Source organism: Bombyx mandarina, chromosome 13 (genome assembly GCF_030267445.1).
Source record: "Bombyx mandarina strain Sakado chromosome 13, ASM3026744v2".
In the NCBI taxonomy this organism is placed as follows: domain Eukaryota; kingdom Metazoa; phylum Arthropoda; class Insecta; order Lepidoptera; family Bombycidae; genus Bombyx; species Bombyx mandarina.
In genome coordinates this window covers 7883554-7899458 of record NC_143220.1, presented here as the reverse complement: position 1 = coordinate 7899458, position 15905 = coordinate 7883554, and the positions used below count along the sequence as shown (strand labels likewise).

Here is a 15905-nt window from a genome sequence, read left to right as displayed (position 1 = left end):
AAATTTTGTTTCAATTATGAAAATATTGCTTTTTTTTTATTGCCCTTGTAGGCAGACTAGCATACGGCCCACCTAATGGTGAGTGATTACCGTCGCCCATGGACTTCAGCAATGCCAGGGGCAGAGCCAAGCCGCTGCCTACTGCTTAATACTCTCCACAAGCCTCGTTTGAAGAAGGACATGTCATAGCACTCGGGAAACACCCTGGAGGGGAGCTCATTCCATAGCCGGATGGTACGTGGCAAAAAAGACCTCTGGAAACGCACTGTGGATGACCGCAATGGCTCCAGGTAGTATGGATGAACTCTACTCCGGTGGCGGGCGATGCGGTGGTAAAAACGAGATGCCGGTATCATCTCGAATAATTCCTCAGAGATGTAAAATTCGCATGTAATTAGTTCTTAGATTAGATTCTTTGTTGCGAGATCATTTTACGGCCGTTTTCAATAACCTATCTATCCCTAGTTTCGGTTACTAAAGATAGACAAATCTATATTTTTGTCCTTACTTACGTTCCAATAACCTATCGACGGGCAGCAGTTCCTATCGGATTTATCTATCCATCGTCGGGAGGACGGATAGCCTGCTAAAGATAGAACGCTCATACAAATTGTGCTTACTTCCGTTTCAATATGAGTTTTAAGTAACTCTCCGGTAGGCGGCGCTATCTCTAGTATGGGCATTCGCTTATCTGTCAAAATCGGCCGGTTACATGTTTATCTTTCGAAAGTAAATCGCTATAATTTAATAATTGTTTCTCTTCATATTGGCATATTGTAGCAGTGATGATAGTGATATGGAATTATTTCAAATGATAATGGATTGTGATGCAGATAGTGATAGTGAGGCCGATATCATATGGTTAGGAAAATAAAGATCGTCTGAATTACATGGCGAAGATCAATAATTACGAATTTGACTATAGATTTCTGAGCAAAGGTGTTGTGAATGAATTGATTAATTTAATGAGACCATATTTGAGTGTAACGTCAAAAAGGTAAGATAAATTTTAACCATAAAAGTACTCGTTATTACAACTTATATTTGTTTATAGCAATTGCAAAATTATACCTACTTTTTGTTGTGTTACAAAATCACACTCAACAGGAATTCTATAATACTGCTGGATTCCCATGGTGCCCTAAATGACATTCATATACTAATACAATAACCTGGTAGGCTATTTACCTTCATTCTTATTACACACTAATACCTCTACATTTTATATTTGTGTTACAGATTCAAATATAGGAGAGGAATTTAGAAATAGAAAAAGAGTATTTTGAATGTGTAATTTGTGTGCAATGCATCATTGATGTTTCAAAATGTTGTTGCTTGATGGCCTGGGTCTACTCATGATACAACTATAATTAACCATTCCGATTGAAAAGGTATTTCTTATTTATATTACCTTATTTATATTATTATTATTATATTTTTATTTATTTATATTATATATTTAGGTGTTTATATGAATTTAATATGACACTATTATAATAAATTATCTACATATCAAGAGAACATTGATAACAAGGTGGACTTGGAAATTGCTATTTGCTTGCCGATAGAGGCTATCCCCACAACCCTATCTTTTAACGTGATTAATTAACCCACATACTCAATCGGAACGATTTAAAATGAATCACATATTAAAACAAGAAATACTATAGAGAGGTAATCTTTTTTTTTAGTTAAGAGCTTGTTATACTATATTGTAAAATAATTTAAGCGAATAATGTATAATTTTCAGATGCATTGGTGTTTGTAAAAGAAGACTCCCTGTATATCATTGAAAAGTAGATTAAAACTAGAAAATATGCAAGCTGTTATTATAGCTGCCATGCTGCATAATATCGTCAGAAGTATGAATTTAGAAGAATTAGAATCAGAAATTTCAGTCGCAGATACATTACAGGAAAATAATATAATTGTTCATAACAATTTTTCAAAACTTACATCTGAAATACAACTATGTACTTATAAATGATTGCTTCCAAAGATAATTTATAAAATAAACTTCAAAGATAATTTGACTATTTTTTATTTTCCAAAATGATAATTACATGGTAGTTAGTACATGCAAGATATTTAATTTAGAATTTGTACATATACTTAAAAAACTATCTAACATAAAATTATTATTGCCTACTTAATTTATGAAATTTAATATTCCTTTTAAGTAATTTTTAATTTTTTAAATTATCTAAATCTAACTTAACTTTTGCTACCCTTTTCTTTATTTTCCAAGTCAAGTCTCTTTTTTGCTATTAGATATTCTGCTAATGCATTGTCCCTATGCTAGCCTTGCATTTCTTTTCTTCCATCTTGTTTCCGCTTGGCTGTAAAAGTGTTAAAAATATTATATGTGACCTACAACAATGTGCATGCTTTATCCAAAATTTCATCTGCAATCCTTACCACCTCCAGCCTGTAACAAAGAGCATAATTATTTCAAATACTACGGCAACCTGAAGAAAAAATCATGTTTATCAATGTGTTATTAGAGACAAACAATCAACTAATTATACTAACCTTACTAAGGTTGTTTCTTATGTTGCCGTAGCGTTCTTTAAGTTTTCCCATTTTAGTCGAAGCTGCGATGGAGTTCGTGGGAAACGACGAATCGACGAATTAAAATCATTTACAAGGGTTTGCCAAGCCTGCTCCTTCAATTTATTGTTTGTGGCATTTGTTGCCTTATTATTGAAATGTTTTTTCGCCGCCACAAGTTCTGCTAGAATCATCGTCTCATCTTTTGTCATGGGTGCTGCCTTTCTTGACTGAAAAAGATATATTTTCTAAACTTGAACTCAAAGTTTTCAAAGTAAAATTATTATTATCAATGTAGTTCATAGATACTTACAGAATTCATTTTATTTCACTGTAACTCTTTAATTATAAACACACTTAGAATTATAAACGAAAGTTTTAAAGCGTTTTGGAGGTAAGTCATCATCTAATATAGTAGGTAAACAATAGAAAAACAAACAAAAGAAACTGATCACTGCTTATTGGCAAACGGACTGTCAAAACGTTTCGTTTCATAATTTCGACTAGGATAAAAATAGCAATACGTCCAATTTAAAAAAATCTACATATGTTTTTATTACTTTTTGTTATAAACAAATGTGTTTATGATAGTCTACAATATGCTGGTTAAATTATAGTTATAATTTAGAATAAAATAAAATAAGTCTTGATCTTGATGTTGTTTCGTATTTGTAGTAGAACGAAACGTATCAAGAGGCTCAGATAAATCAGAGGGAAGAAGCTATCTACTGTTGGTTAAAGAGAGATAGCACTTATCCGTGATTGTGAAACGCAAACTAAGGATAGATACGCTCTTGCTGATATTCGGAGATAGCTATCTATCCGAAAACTCAGATACGTTATTGAAAACGGCCGTTAGTGAACATCAACGTCACTACATCAAGCTGCTATGCAACGTTACTGATCTTTGTAGAAGTGTTCTTATTTTGCTTCGATGGGTAAACAAGCTCCCGGCCTATCTGTTGTTAAGTAGTCACCCGAGCCTATAGACATTAACTACGTAAATTTCGCTACCCATCTTGAGAATTGAGTTTTAAGTCACAGTTTTTACAGTATAGGCAATTTTTACAAAGGCAATAATATAACGGCTTCACCACCCTTCAAACCGAAACGCATTACTGCTACATTACTGCTTCACTGTCGAAACAGGCAGCGCGATGGTAACATATCCGTACGGGCCCACAAGACGCCCTACCACAATTAATTAAATAATTAAGTAAACAAATTTTATTGGTATATATTTTTGGGGTTTGATATTGATTACAGGATTCCTTCTTTGTTGAAGCCATTCATGAACGTACGTACGTAATTCAAGTGAAATAACGTGTAAGTGTGCGTAATTCATTTGAAATAATCGTACCCGCCTGCGAGATTCTGACACTGGCACAGTCGCATCGCTCGATACGAATGCACCGTGCGTCTTATCCCTCAGGCCATGACGACTTCACATTTTAAATAATAATTTTAAAACTATAAAATATCGCTTAAGAGAAATAATCTGTCAGTTTTACAGAAACCAACCATAAGTCTTGTTCGCAGCACACACACACACACACACACAGCCGAGAGTCGAGCGAGGCGGTGATCGCGTGAGGGCTGCGCCATCGACCCGTGTTGCTCCTAAAAGTTCTATTTTCGTGCGAAGTACAAAACACTAAAATTTATTCGGCTAAATAAGCGTTTTCTAAGCCACTGGGGTGCGGAGGACTGAAACATTACTCAATCAAACCAGGATTCGTTTAACTCGACTTATGCTGTCAAATGCCTCCTTTTATAGCGTTCAAGGAGACAGGCTTGTTAAGTGTGTTAAGTTCCTCTACCCTTGTGTGTACGGTTAGATGAACTGTCGAATTATACGTTCGACATCGTGTTCGGTACAAACGTATAATCGCTTTATGACAGGTATACGCGGGAGCGTCAGTCGTCCTACCACTAGTTTGTGACGTCTGATGCAAGATTCAAGGGTTTTACTGTCCATTTCGTATGTGAGCCGAGAATCCTTTCTTCACACCATTACATCATTAAGTTAGTAAATAGAGTGAAATTCGCCCCTCGCGAGTCCACGTTAATCCGAAGCAAGGATCCCTTACGGTCACAAAACTCCATGGAACTCCAAAACTGTAACAACATTTCGTCGTGCCATTTTTTGTACGCGTCACCCCCGTAATAGCGTCACCGAGTACGTGACAAAAGATAATTGTGCCTATCTCCGGTGTAACTCCAGTTATAACGAGTGAATCCGTTGTTTAGCTCAAGTTGTGAGGTCACGTCGGAGCGTCGACAGCTCGCGATGGCTGGACGTGCGCCGAGACAAGATTCCTTCTTGTAAATTAGCTTAACGCTCGGAGGACAGATAAGGTCCTTATTTCGTCTTTAATGTTATCTTCGTTCTTTTTGGTTTTCTTTTGCATATTTTTAAGGGTCCCTTTCGTTTTAGTGTCCGAGGCCACCAAAAACTGCGAAGGATTTCAAACGACGTACACTGTAAAATGAAAAACAAACCGTGCTTTCAGATTCCAGATATTTTGATCTAAAATCCTTTATGACAACAAAGTCACTTTATGAGACATTGGTACGGCGCATACACTCTACCACAAAGTGACCGGTTTCATATCTAAACGAGTGTTAGCCCTTGATAAATTCTATCGTGCACCAAAAGCTTAATAAAGCCCGGTCACATTTTACGACTAAAAAGTTTAACTTTATCTAACTTTTAGATACTCTAAGCTCGGTTTTTGGAAAGCTCATGTTTCATAAAATATGCAGGTTTTGTGAAAGCTAAAGTTTGCTGATAAAGCGACTTTCCGATATTTTTATTCGTAATCTATTTCTTCCATCTTCTAAGTTTCTGTTGGTGTAATAATATATCACCAGTCGCTCACTCAACTGAACTCAATGGTTTCTAATCATGCAATATATCAATGCCGATATTAAGAGTTATGGAGAAAGATCTTTGCGTATTTGTTTCTATGAAGTATTTATGTGCATTATAAGGATTGATAATTTGTGTTAAATTATTACTCATTTTTGGATGATTTTGCAGATCTTGAAGACCAAGTTCAGAACCGACAACAATTGTAATTTTTTTATAGCTTAGTTGGGTGGCGAGTTTGTGTTAAGTGGTTACCGGGTTCCATAGACATCTACAACGTAAATGCCGCCATCCACCTTGAGAGATAAGTTCTAAGGTCTCAGTATAGTTACAACGGCTGCCCCACCCTTCAAACCGAAACGCATTACTACTTCAAGGCAGAAATAGGCAGGGTGGTGGTTCCTACAGGTACGGATTAACAGGACGTCCTACCACCAGTAATTACGCAAATTATAATTTCGCGAGTTTGATTTTTATTACACGATGCTATTCCTACACCGTGGAACTCAATTGTGAACATTTGATTGGTACTTTGGTACACTCGAGATTCAGATTATTCCATAATATCAAAAATCTAGTTATAACATATTAAAGACGTTAAAGTAAATCAATTTTGAAATTGTTTGAGAGTTTGAACAAGCGCCGTAAATGGTTTTATGTGAAGTCATATTTTCTGTTATTAGTAAAGACGTCCGCCAACCGACGTCCTGCAAACTATTAGTTCGTTTAATATCGTGTGCTCTTTCAGATAGTATAAGAAAGGATTTTAGTGTGACCAAAGTAGTACATAATATATATTTTAAATAAATAAATAAATAGTTTTCGAAGGTGTTCATGAGACGTATTATTATTTTTGATGTCCGTATATACATTATGTTAAGTTTCTATGCATTTTAGTAAATAGTTGTCGATAAAAACTACTGAACATTTGAAACGTTAGTATTACTAAGCCACAAAAGTATTTTAAACGGAATAATCAATATAGCTGTGATTGGACCGCACGTGAGCAGACAGCTTGTGACAAGGAGCGCGCCAGGTCCCGCACGAGTGTAACTAGAGACTTTGTGTCGTGGGTCCTGCGAGTTCACGAACGGACCGATGTCCGGCGGCCAGAGCCCAGAGCCCGTAGAACATCGTATTGACGACGTCACAACCACCATCCGGTCCCCCGAGCCGGCGTGGAGGACAGCCGCCGGAGAAACTGTACACGCACACCGGCGCACTAACTACAAATGAGATCTCTGTGTACTACGATATTTTAGTGATTCTACTGGTGGTAGGACCTCTGAGTGAGTCCGCGCGGGTGGGTACCACCACCCGGCCTATTTCTGCCGTGAAGCAGTAATGCGTTTCGGTTTGAAGGGCGGGGCAGCCGTTGTAACTATACTGAGGCAAAAAGAAAATGTAAAAATAATTATGTTAAGCGTGCAATGAGAAATGTAACAGATTTAGACAATGTGATGAGAATGAGAAGTGAAAATGAAAACGTATCGGAAAAAAGTAAATGCAGGCAAAGAAACAAAATGTAAAAGAATAAGCAGAGAAACGAAAATTATAAAAGAACTAAATACGAACCTAACATACAAATAGCGAACAATAAAATTGGCAAAAAAGCAAATAAGCCTAAAAAATGTCTCTGACAATGACTCGTCAGGGGAACGCGCATAAATAAAAAAAAATAAAAAAATAACTATACTGAGGCCTTAGAACTTATATCTCAAGGTGAGTGGCGCATTTACGTCGTAGATGTCTATGCGCTCCAATGACCACTTAACACCAGCAGGTGGGCTGTGAGCTCGTCCACACATCTCTAGCATAAAAAAAATATCTGATATTCGGTTATTAAATTGTCGAATGACCCCCGCAGGCTCGTTTTACCACAAGCAATGTTGACATGCAAAGCTACGATAAACTAGTACATTACATTTTACTTTTAATTTAATAACATTAAAACCACAAAGCTCATCATAACAGAACAAAGACAATGTCTAAAACATTCATTAAAATCAAACTTTCAAACAAAAGCTTCTTTACATTTCAGTACAAAAGCTACTCAGTAACAACACGGGAGGATGGCAGCTTTTCGCTGGTTTATTAGCATACGCCGCGTTATCAGAGCGGTAATATATTTTTTGGTAGGTAAGAAACTGCAAATCATCATGTGTTAGTGCTGAAGAGTCAATTCCAATCTCCATCGAGGGGTAATATAGGAGAAAACACCGGGAAGGGTACTCAGAGTCATAAGACCATGAAAAGCTTTGTGAAGTTAGTGGGACGAACTCTGAACCTGTGTCCTAAATTGTAGTCGGACAAACTTCTTCCCAGACTCTCCGTGATAATTTACGATTATAAAAAATGAGGTTCGAAGAATGCAGTCATTGTTTTAATTTACGTCAATTCACAGAAATGTTGTTCATTGAAAATTGGATTTCATAACATTAATAAAATATTATCATAAGCTGCAATTTTCATTACCTTCAACATTAATTCATCAAGAACAAAGAGGGATTACAGTGAACCTTCTGTTATTAAAATATAGGTAATATTAAAACCTGTGTATTATCTTTCCCTGTTCTATTTTCACATTTAAATGAAATCGAGTATTTTATGTGAAGTAAATATTTGTTTTACATGTAAAGAGCGTGTACATGTTTTCATTTCATTTTCTTTGTCATCGGACATAAAATAACTACGCCCCGGATTAATTACAGTTAGTTTTGAACTAAATCAAGCACTGGTCCAAGCTTCACATAACATACGTCACAGGCAACGACCGATAGGATGAATAGACTCAAATCGTCGCGATCAGTGTGCACGAACACGACCAGCAACTGAAAAAAAGCTTACTTATCATTTAAAATGTAAGTATTGTAACGTGCTCCTCTATTTATTAATAGCGCTTTGTTAGCTCCTTATACAAACCCGTTCATTAGACGAACGTTGAAACACACGACCTGCTACTGCACCACCGGAACATGTTCCACTAGCTTAGATAGACACGTGCCAACGACCCGGCTGATGCCTAACAGACTCCGGCTGACACTGCTCGTATAAAACATAAAAAAATCCATAATATCGCTTTTATTGTAAAATTTCATAAACAGTTTATTAGTCCCTAACTAACTTTAAGCCATTTTATATTTAGACGCTGCGAGAACAGACTTACGAAAAGATCTACACGAGTATACAAATTGTTTACGGGATGTCAACCATTTTGATGGCTGCAACAAAAATAGTGTAGGGGTCGTCGACTTCGGCGCGGACTATCTCGGGAATCTGTACCGTACGCACACAACACGAACCCACCACATTTCAACTTCTACATGTGAGTGCGTGAAATGTATCTGTAAGTAAAAGATAAAAAATGGCTACTTAGTGTTTCGGTATTTCTACCATTGCACCGTTAAAAGCTATGATTGGATTGAAAGCTTGTGTACATTTTAGAACAAGTTAAGGTTAGGTCGGTGCCATTTTTAGTGAGGTATTTGAAACGTTACATCGTCACCCCTACAGACCATCTCAGACTGAGCACACGAAATAAAACAAAACTTCTGTTGTTTTGAAACACAACTTCCGATTGCCAAGAGTGACAAGCCGGGACCCGACCCCCGGGACTCGACTGTCGGCCCTTCCGATCGATGGAATATCTCGAGCCCGCCTGGTTACTGTACACCACATAAATAAAGTGGGTGGCATTTTCACACCTCCCTTCTCACTTCACACTTCTAAAGCTATAAATGTTTTTTTATTGCGTTTGTAGGACCACAAGCATACGAGGTAAGTAATTACCGTTGCTCTTGGAAATGAGCAATACCGGCAGCACATTCAAGCCGCTATATACTGCTGACGGTTACCCGCTAGCCTCGTTTGAAGAAGGAGATGCCACCGTGAAGCCGTCATTCCAGAGTCGGACAGTATGCGAAAAGAAAATCTTTCCTCCAAAGCACTCCCCATGGAACATACGGCACAAACACTCAGGACGCCCCACTCGATATCAAGACAACAACACGCAGTTAACAGGCTCCTTCGCTAGTCCCCAAATCGACGTTGAGCTCAATCCGATCTTGTGCTTCTGTCTCGAGAACTCACTTCTACTAAATATGTATCCTTAACGTTCGGTAGGACTCGACAATTCGTTTGTATAATGTTTCCATTATTACGTCTCTCCCTTCACTTCCGACTGAAGGCGGTATTTTTCCACAAAACGCCCTGATTTGAATATCGTCCTACGCATCCTTAGAACCGAATAATTACTTTGCTTTTCACTGAAAAGCGTTAAATGCTAATATTGGACTCCTTTCGATACCAAAGGTTTCAGTTTAAGTTTATTTTTTGTTTGGTAATATTATTATATTTTTGTAACATTTTATTTCGTAGACTTTCGTGATTAGAAGAACTGACAGCTAATTTAAGTGGTTATTTGAATCACTTTAAGATCTGCAATCAAAATCTCTCTCTCTGGATGCAGGCAGTTTATCCTTGAAACTAGGACTTGTGAGTGCTTTGCGTTTCATAGCGGTATGTATATGTTAGTGTCTAGAGCACAACGGAGGGATTTCCATAACGACTCGTGAAGCCACATCCAACTCCGTGAATACAGTGCTCGCACGTATAGTTCGCTTACCCTCAAACAAGAGCACTGTTTGTTGCCAAATTGTTCTCTTGTTTAATATAACGCGGAACTTTCAGCGAACTGGTCCAATAAGCGCGGTGCGAGAAGTGACGTCACTACGCCACTGAGCTTTCATTAGCAATAACATAGTTGCCCATTTAAGCCCACCCATATAATGTACACAATACATAATAATGATTTGTATAATGATAATGACAATGTTTTTCAAGGCATATGTGAGACCAACGTTGATAGCAACTAATATACAGGTATGAAATGCAAGGAGACAGTAAAAATGTATAATATAAGTTATATACATACATATATAAGTACAGTAGCGGCCATTATCGCCAGGGTCGCTTGTATTCAATATTTTGTGAGTATCATAATTGTGATTTAATCTGCGTCGATTCGTGTTGGAGCCACGAAATTAACGATAATTAATGCTTTGTGATAACATTCTATTTACTTAAAATATCGGCTTCATTTATTAAAGTGCACCAAATAAATAATACATACCTAGTTTGTTGTCAAAGACTAGATTTAAATATATAGCATTTTAGTTTCCTTTTCAAACAAATTATTTATTTATTTATTTATTAAGTCGCACCAACAAAGTGATCATCAATACAAAACATTGACAAATTGACAAAAGTTCATTGCAGATGTCACCTCAATTATAGGTGCAATCGACAGTGCATTAACATCAAAAATAAAAAAAATATACAGCTAAGATTTGAATACATTTCATTCATTGCTTAAGATTAATTTAATTATGAGAGAGAGAGAGAGAGAGAGAGAGAGAGAATACACTTTATTGCACACCAAAACACAATTTACATTCAAAAAAAACAATCAAAAAACAGATAAATTTGTACAATAGGCGGTCTTATCGCTAAAAGCGATCTCTTCCAGACAACCGTATAATTTATAGAAATTCTGGAAAATATAAAAAAAAAAAAAATATAGCAGGTATGTTGCGGTGTACTATAGATAATACGTTATAGAAAATATATACATACAATAAACAAAATATATACCGTTTACATATAATATGAAATATATACTTATTATTATATACCAATATACATGATATATGAGCCGCTTAACGAAAAAAAATAGAAGAAATAAAAAAAAATCATTCAAGGTCTAATTAGTCGCTTAGTAGAGCTATACCATAATAGACCAATGAGAACACTAAAAGTTACGAATATTTAAAGAACTGCAACAATAAGTTATTTTATTTGCATGAAGTCAGACTAACGAACATACAGCTCACTTCATGGTGGCTGATGGTGGTTCATGCACATGAGCTCCGACAAACACTTAGCAGCATCTTCTATCACCATGTGTGTAGGTACTAGAGCTCACATTATGAAACTCTGGAATCCGATAAACACTTCAAACAGTGGACTGTGTGCTCGTCTGCGCATCTAGAGGAATAAAAAATTATAAACAATGCTTAAACGGAAAAATATGTAGTTTCTACGAACCACAATCTTCTTTATCGAGAAGTATCGATGGAAGGCTGTTAGAGTGGCGCAGGTGACGACTTGCTCGTCACGCGGGTCGACTCATTACATCCCGGTGGCACGGCGGCACCCCACTACACCACCACACCACCATTCCACCACGCCACCACGCCACCACGCCACCACGCCACCACTCTAGCGGCTTATTCAATTACATATCCTACTTTGTAAATTATCGAAAACATATATGTAAATGTATATGTATATATCGAAAACATGTATGTATAATTCAATAAATCTACTTATTAATAACAGGCTTTATTAGAAGCGTCGCTGTCTTGATGTGCAGACGACTGGCTTGAACTTGATTCTTCACTTAGGAGACAGGTAGAGTTGAAGCAAAACAAGGGCGCGATACCAATGAACTCATTGTCAGCCAAGAACTGACTCACACTCAGAGTAAGTGCTCTTCTAGTGCCATAAACAATGAAGAAAACTATTAATTAGTGTACAAGGCACCTACTGAAGACAATCAACAAAGATAGCGCGGCGGAGAGTAGACACGGCCGCGAGGTGCGCGCGCCTGTTTCGTTTACCGTAACGGGTTAACTTCGCTTGTTTGCAAGTCTCCTTTAATTTCAGTTATTTTACTTCGCAACGATTGAATCTTTAAGGCAGTCTGCTCTCGACTTATTATTAAAATACGAGCAAACTTTGTTACTGCGGGCTCCGGCGGCGCGGCGGTGGCGCGGCGGTGGCGCGGCGGTGGCGCGGCGGTGGCGCGGCGGTGGCGCGGCGGTGGCGCGGCGGTGGCGGCGGCGGTGGCGCGGCGGTGGCGCGGCGGTGGCGCGGCGGTGGCGCGGCGGTGGCGCGGCGGTGGCGCGGCGGTGGCGCGGCGGTGGCGCGGCGGTGGCGGCGGCGGTGGCGCGGCGGTGGCGGCGGTACAACTTGTCTTTGTACGTTCTTTGAACGAAACATAATGCTTCGTTGTTCTTGATCATTTAAATAATAATTTTATGGTTAAAATATCATTCCGGATTCAGAAACTTTAGAAAGTTAATTAGGAATTCAATGTCCCTCTGTCTGGTTAAGTTCTGGATAAACAAAAAAGTAATCAGTTAGCACTGAAGTGCGACCTGAAGCAATCGCTAGAACTGGTTTGCATAATATCTTCAGGTGAGAAATTTTACAGATTTTTTTTACTTGTATCAATCTTGCCCCAGGATCAAGCCAGATGTGACACATCGCCAACTTTGCTCTTAGGGAAATTATATTATAACTATTATTAGTTGATAAGCACACCTACACGTTTTATAATTAAAGAGCTTTAGTAACCAGCTATTTTATTAATTGGAAATGTGGAATTTGTTAAGTAACCAGTTTCTAGGTGAGCATATACGACTTAAGTCGAATTCCAAGAATCATTGAGCGTTAATTTAGTTTGAATTAAAACCAATCGCAACGAAGCGGCTTCAAAAGCTGTAAGGAGAGGCAGGTACCGACCGGCACTGTCTACGGAGAGCCCTTATACACAGGTTTAGTTGTAATGAGCGCTGTTTGATCCAAGCTTCATCAATTTTCACTAATCCCACTCCAAGACGGCATACGCTATTGAAGCGGAAAACATTTTTTCGAGATATTCCGCTCCTTGATTTTATCAAAATAGGATGCTCCCTCCGAACTTGCTTCCTCTGCAGCGCCACCTGCTACTTACTCCACACCATCCGGACTCCTCACTATCGATATGGTCCTACAAACTAACCAGGGCGTTTGAATTATAATAAACCTTGAATTGTTAATTTCTGAGAATAACAATTTCTGTATTATTTAGATGATTATGTAGAAGGGTTAATGACAAAATGCGGTAGTGTCGTTCAGCTGCCACTCCTTCTAGGATCTCAATTATCATCTAAAGTTAAGTACATAAATATTTAACAAAAAAAGTAGCTTGCTCGAGGTCAAACTACGCCAAGCTACTCGAGCACACTGAGCACTCGACTCACAGACGGAACAATGACCTCCGCTCGGTCTAACTCACCGGCTACTAAACATAATGATGCTACTGCTATCAGGAGCTCAACTCCAGTCTCGAACTTTTCACTTTCAGTGCGTGTGCTTTGAGAGTGTGTGATAAGTATTCAACCCGCAACCTGTGGAATAAGGGGCGCGCATACCGATCGGGCACAGATACATTTGATCGTGTATTCATAACGTGGGTTATAGACGAGAGCAGGACAGACAGCGGTTACATTTACATATCAAAGAGCGACGTGCCGACGGTCTACCCGCACTATTAACTATTGCAACCCTCCAATAAACCTTGCTTACAGAGATCGGTTACTATAGATCTGCCTAAAATAATTCTTCGAATGCTATGAGCTATACGTCAGAGACTGAAGGAGCTCTCGTGGTCACTTAACAGGCGAGGCGGCCGCTGTACTCTATAATTAAATCTGGCCTCTTCAGTACTCTTTATTTATACCTAATCTAAAGATTTTACCAACTTATTTAAATATAATGTAAAAAAAATATAACTGTCGATATTATATATTAATAACATATAAAATAAATTGAACCCCTCCCGCAGCTGTTCCTATTAATGAAACATTTATCTCGTCAGTGAGCAACTTAAAACACAAGCGACGTAACTATATAGTCCATTACAGTTTAGTGCAGTAAATGAGTTAAAGTTCTCTGAAACAACACCTGCTTCCTGACGACGCGGCGCCCTCCTTGTAGCATCGCTCACGACCTACTTTGTGCTGCAAGTCATATTACATCCTTTAATATACAGATATGTACGTGAACAATACGCTGATATAGGAAAAAAGTGTGGTTAATGTCATTTAACTAAATATGTTTGACGTAAATGCGTTGTGATCGACCTGGGCAGTGCTAAATGAGAGACGGACCAGCGTATACTTAAAGTTAATAGAACGTAGTGTTATATTGTTGGAAATAGCACCAACCTATCTATCAAACCTAGTTTTTGAAAACTGTTCAAACGTAAAACGCCTATGAGTTTATAACATAAACGCGTTTCTTAGAAAACACAATTAGTCACGTCACTGGCGAATCAGCGACAAATCACTACAATATTGATTAGAGTAACAGAAATGACATCGGTCCTCTCTTTCTGTTAATTAATATAAATTAAAAACTAATAATATTAAAGTGGAATTCATTTCATATCAATCTATTCCAGACGTAATTAATAAAAGCTAAAATCTTATTCAAATTATATTGAATAAGTTGAATGCCGGCAGAAAATATAACACAGACTTGTGTATTTCATTCATATATTTGTTTTTAGTTTCAAGCCGCTTAAAACGTATAGTTGTAAACGTATGGTTGTTTTAGTTATGACAAAATACATTAGCAATGCGTCATCTGTTCGTTCGTTCGTCATAGATCCTTGCTTTTAAAGTTATAATAATATTCTAAAGCGGTACAGTATGGAATTAAAACGACTTAACAGCTTAATGTCGCGTTGAGTTTAATCTCTCGTAGCCTACATAACGTAAAAATCGTCCGCGGCCACGAAAACTGTAAATAATTCGAGAAGCCGGAAATAACAAAATGAAAATAACATTTAATATAAACCATAACAATTTACATAAACGCAAAGTTAAGCCGTAAAAGTTGTGTTAATTATATCTCCGACTCAATACTGTACTGTAGGGTCACACAACACACACAGCAATTGGTTAGCATTAAATTTAGCTACTGTACCAAAAGCTACAAAACAGAATGGAGTGCATTAATAAATCAATTCGTACAAGATGCGTTCTATGACATACTGTTCTCATATCATCGTGTGGTACAGAACTCTTTTATGGCCTAGTCCCGCGCTTACCTTTAAGCACTCTGAGCGACGATCGTGTGAAGACGCTAATTACTAAAGGCTCTACATTATTCAGGTCATTCGCCGAGGAAACTCGTCCGTTCTACCGTGGCATTTATAACAGTATATAGAATAGTTGAGGTCGTATTTTAATAGCAATTCTGCAGCCACAAATAAATATGACGTGACTAAGCTTGAGAAATTACTTAGCTTAAATGACTTACTCGACGCAAAGTTGGGCATGACCACGTCTGTCCAATAAAATAGGTTAAATTAAAACCACAGATTATTAAAACATTAGAGAATACAATCTTGAATTCTAAGTTTCAATTTGAAGAACACTACAACCTACTAGCGACCGAGATCGGTGTTCACAGCATCACATGAGTGGCTCTGAGATATTGAATGCGGTCCGCGCGAGCTCCAGCTGACCTCAGCTTCAAATAAAGCGCGCACGTGAACTTCTGCTCGCGAGACTCCAAATACATATATCTAAATTATAATAATTTATTTACTCCATAAATATTGAGTTTATAATGAAATAAGTACGACTTT

At 37.8% G+C, this 15905-nt stretch overlaps 2 long non-coding RNA genes across 3 annotated transcripts; one reads left to right on the top strand and one right to left on the bottom strand.

The window, feature by feature from the left end:
- Nucleotides 1-430: 430 nt before the first annotated feature.
- On the top strand, nucleotides 431-2028 carry LOC149501622 (uncharacterized). The gene is made up of 3 exons (XR_016324083.1): nucleotides 431-997; nucleotides 1240-1391; nucleotides 1751-2028. It is a non-coding gene; the product is annotated as an uncharacterized LOC149501622 (long non-coding RNA).
- LOC149501621 (uncharacterized) lies at nucleotides 2026-3412 on the bottom strand. 2 transcript variants are annotated; one of them, XR_016324082.1, is made up of 3 exons: nucleotides 2864-3208; nucleotides 2533-2780; nucleotides 2026-2428 (listed from the first exon to the last, which is right to left on the bottom strand). It is a non-coding gene; the product is annotated as an uncharacterized LOC149501621 (long non-coding RNA). The 2 variants fall into 2 exon arrangements; XR_016324081.1 differs by having other exon boundaries at nucleotides 2533-3412.
- Nucleotides 3413-15905: the final 12493 nt, after the last annotated feature.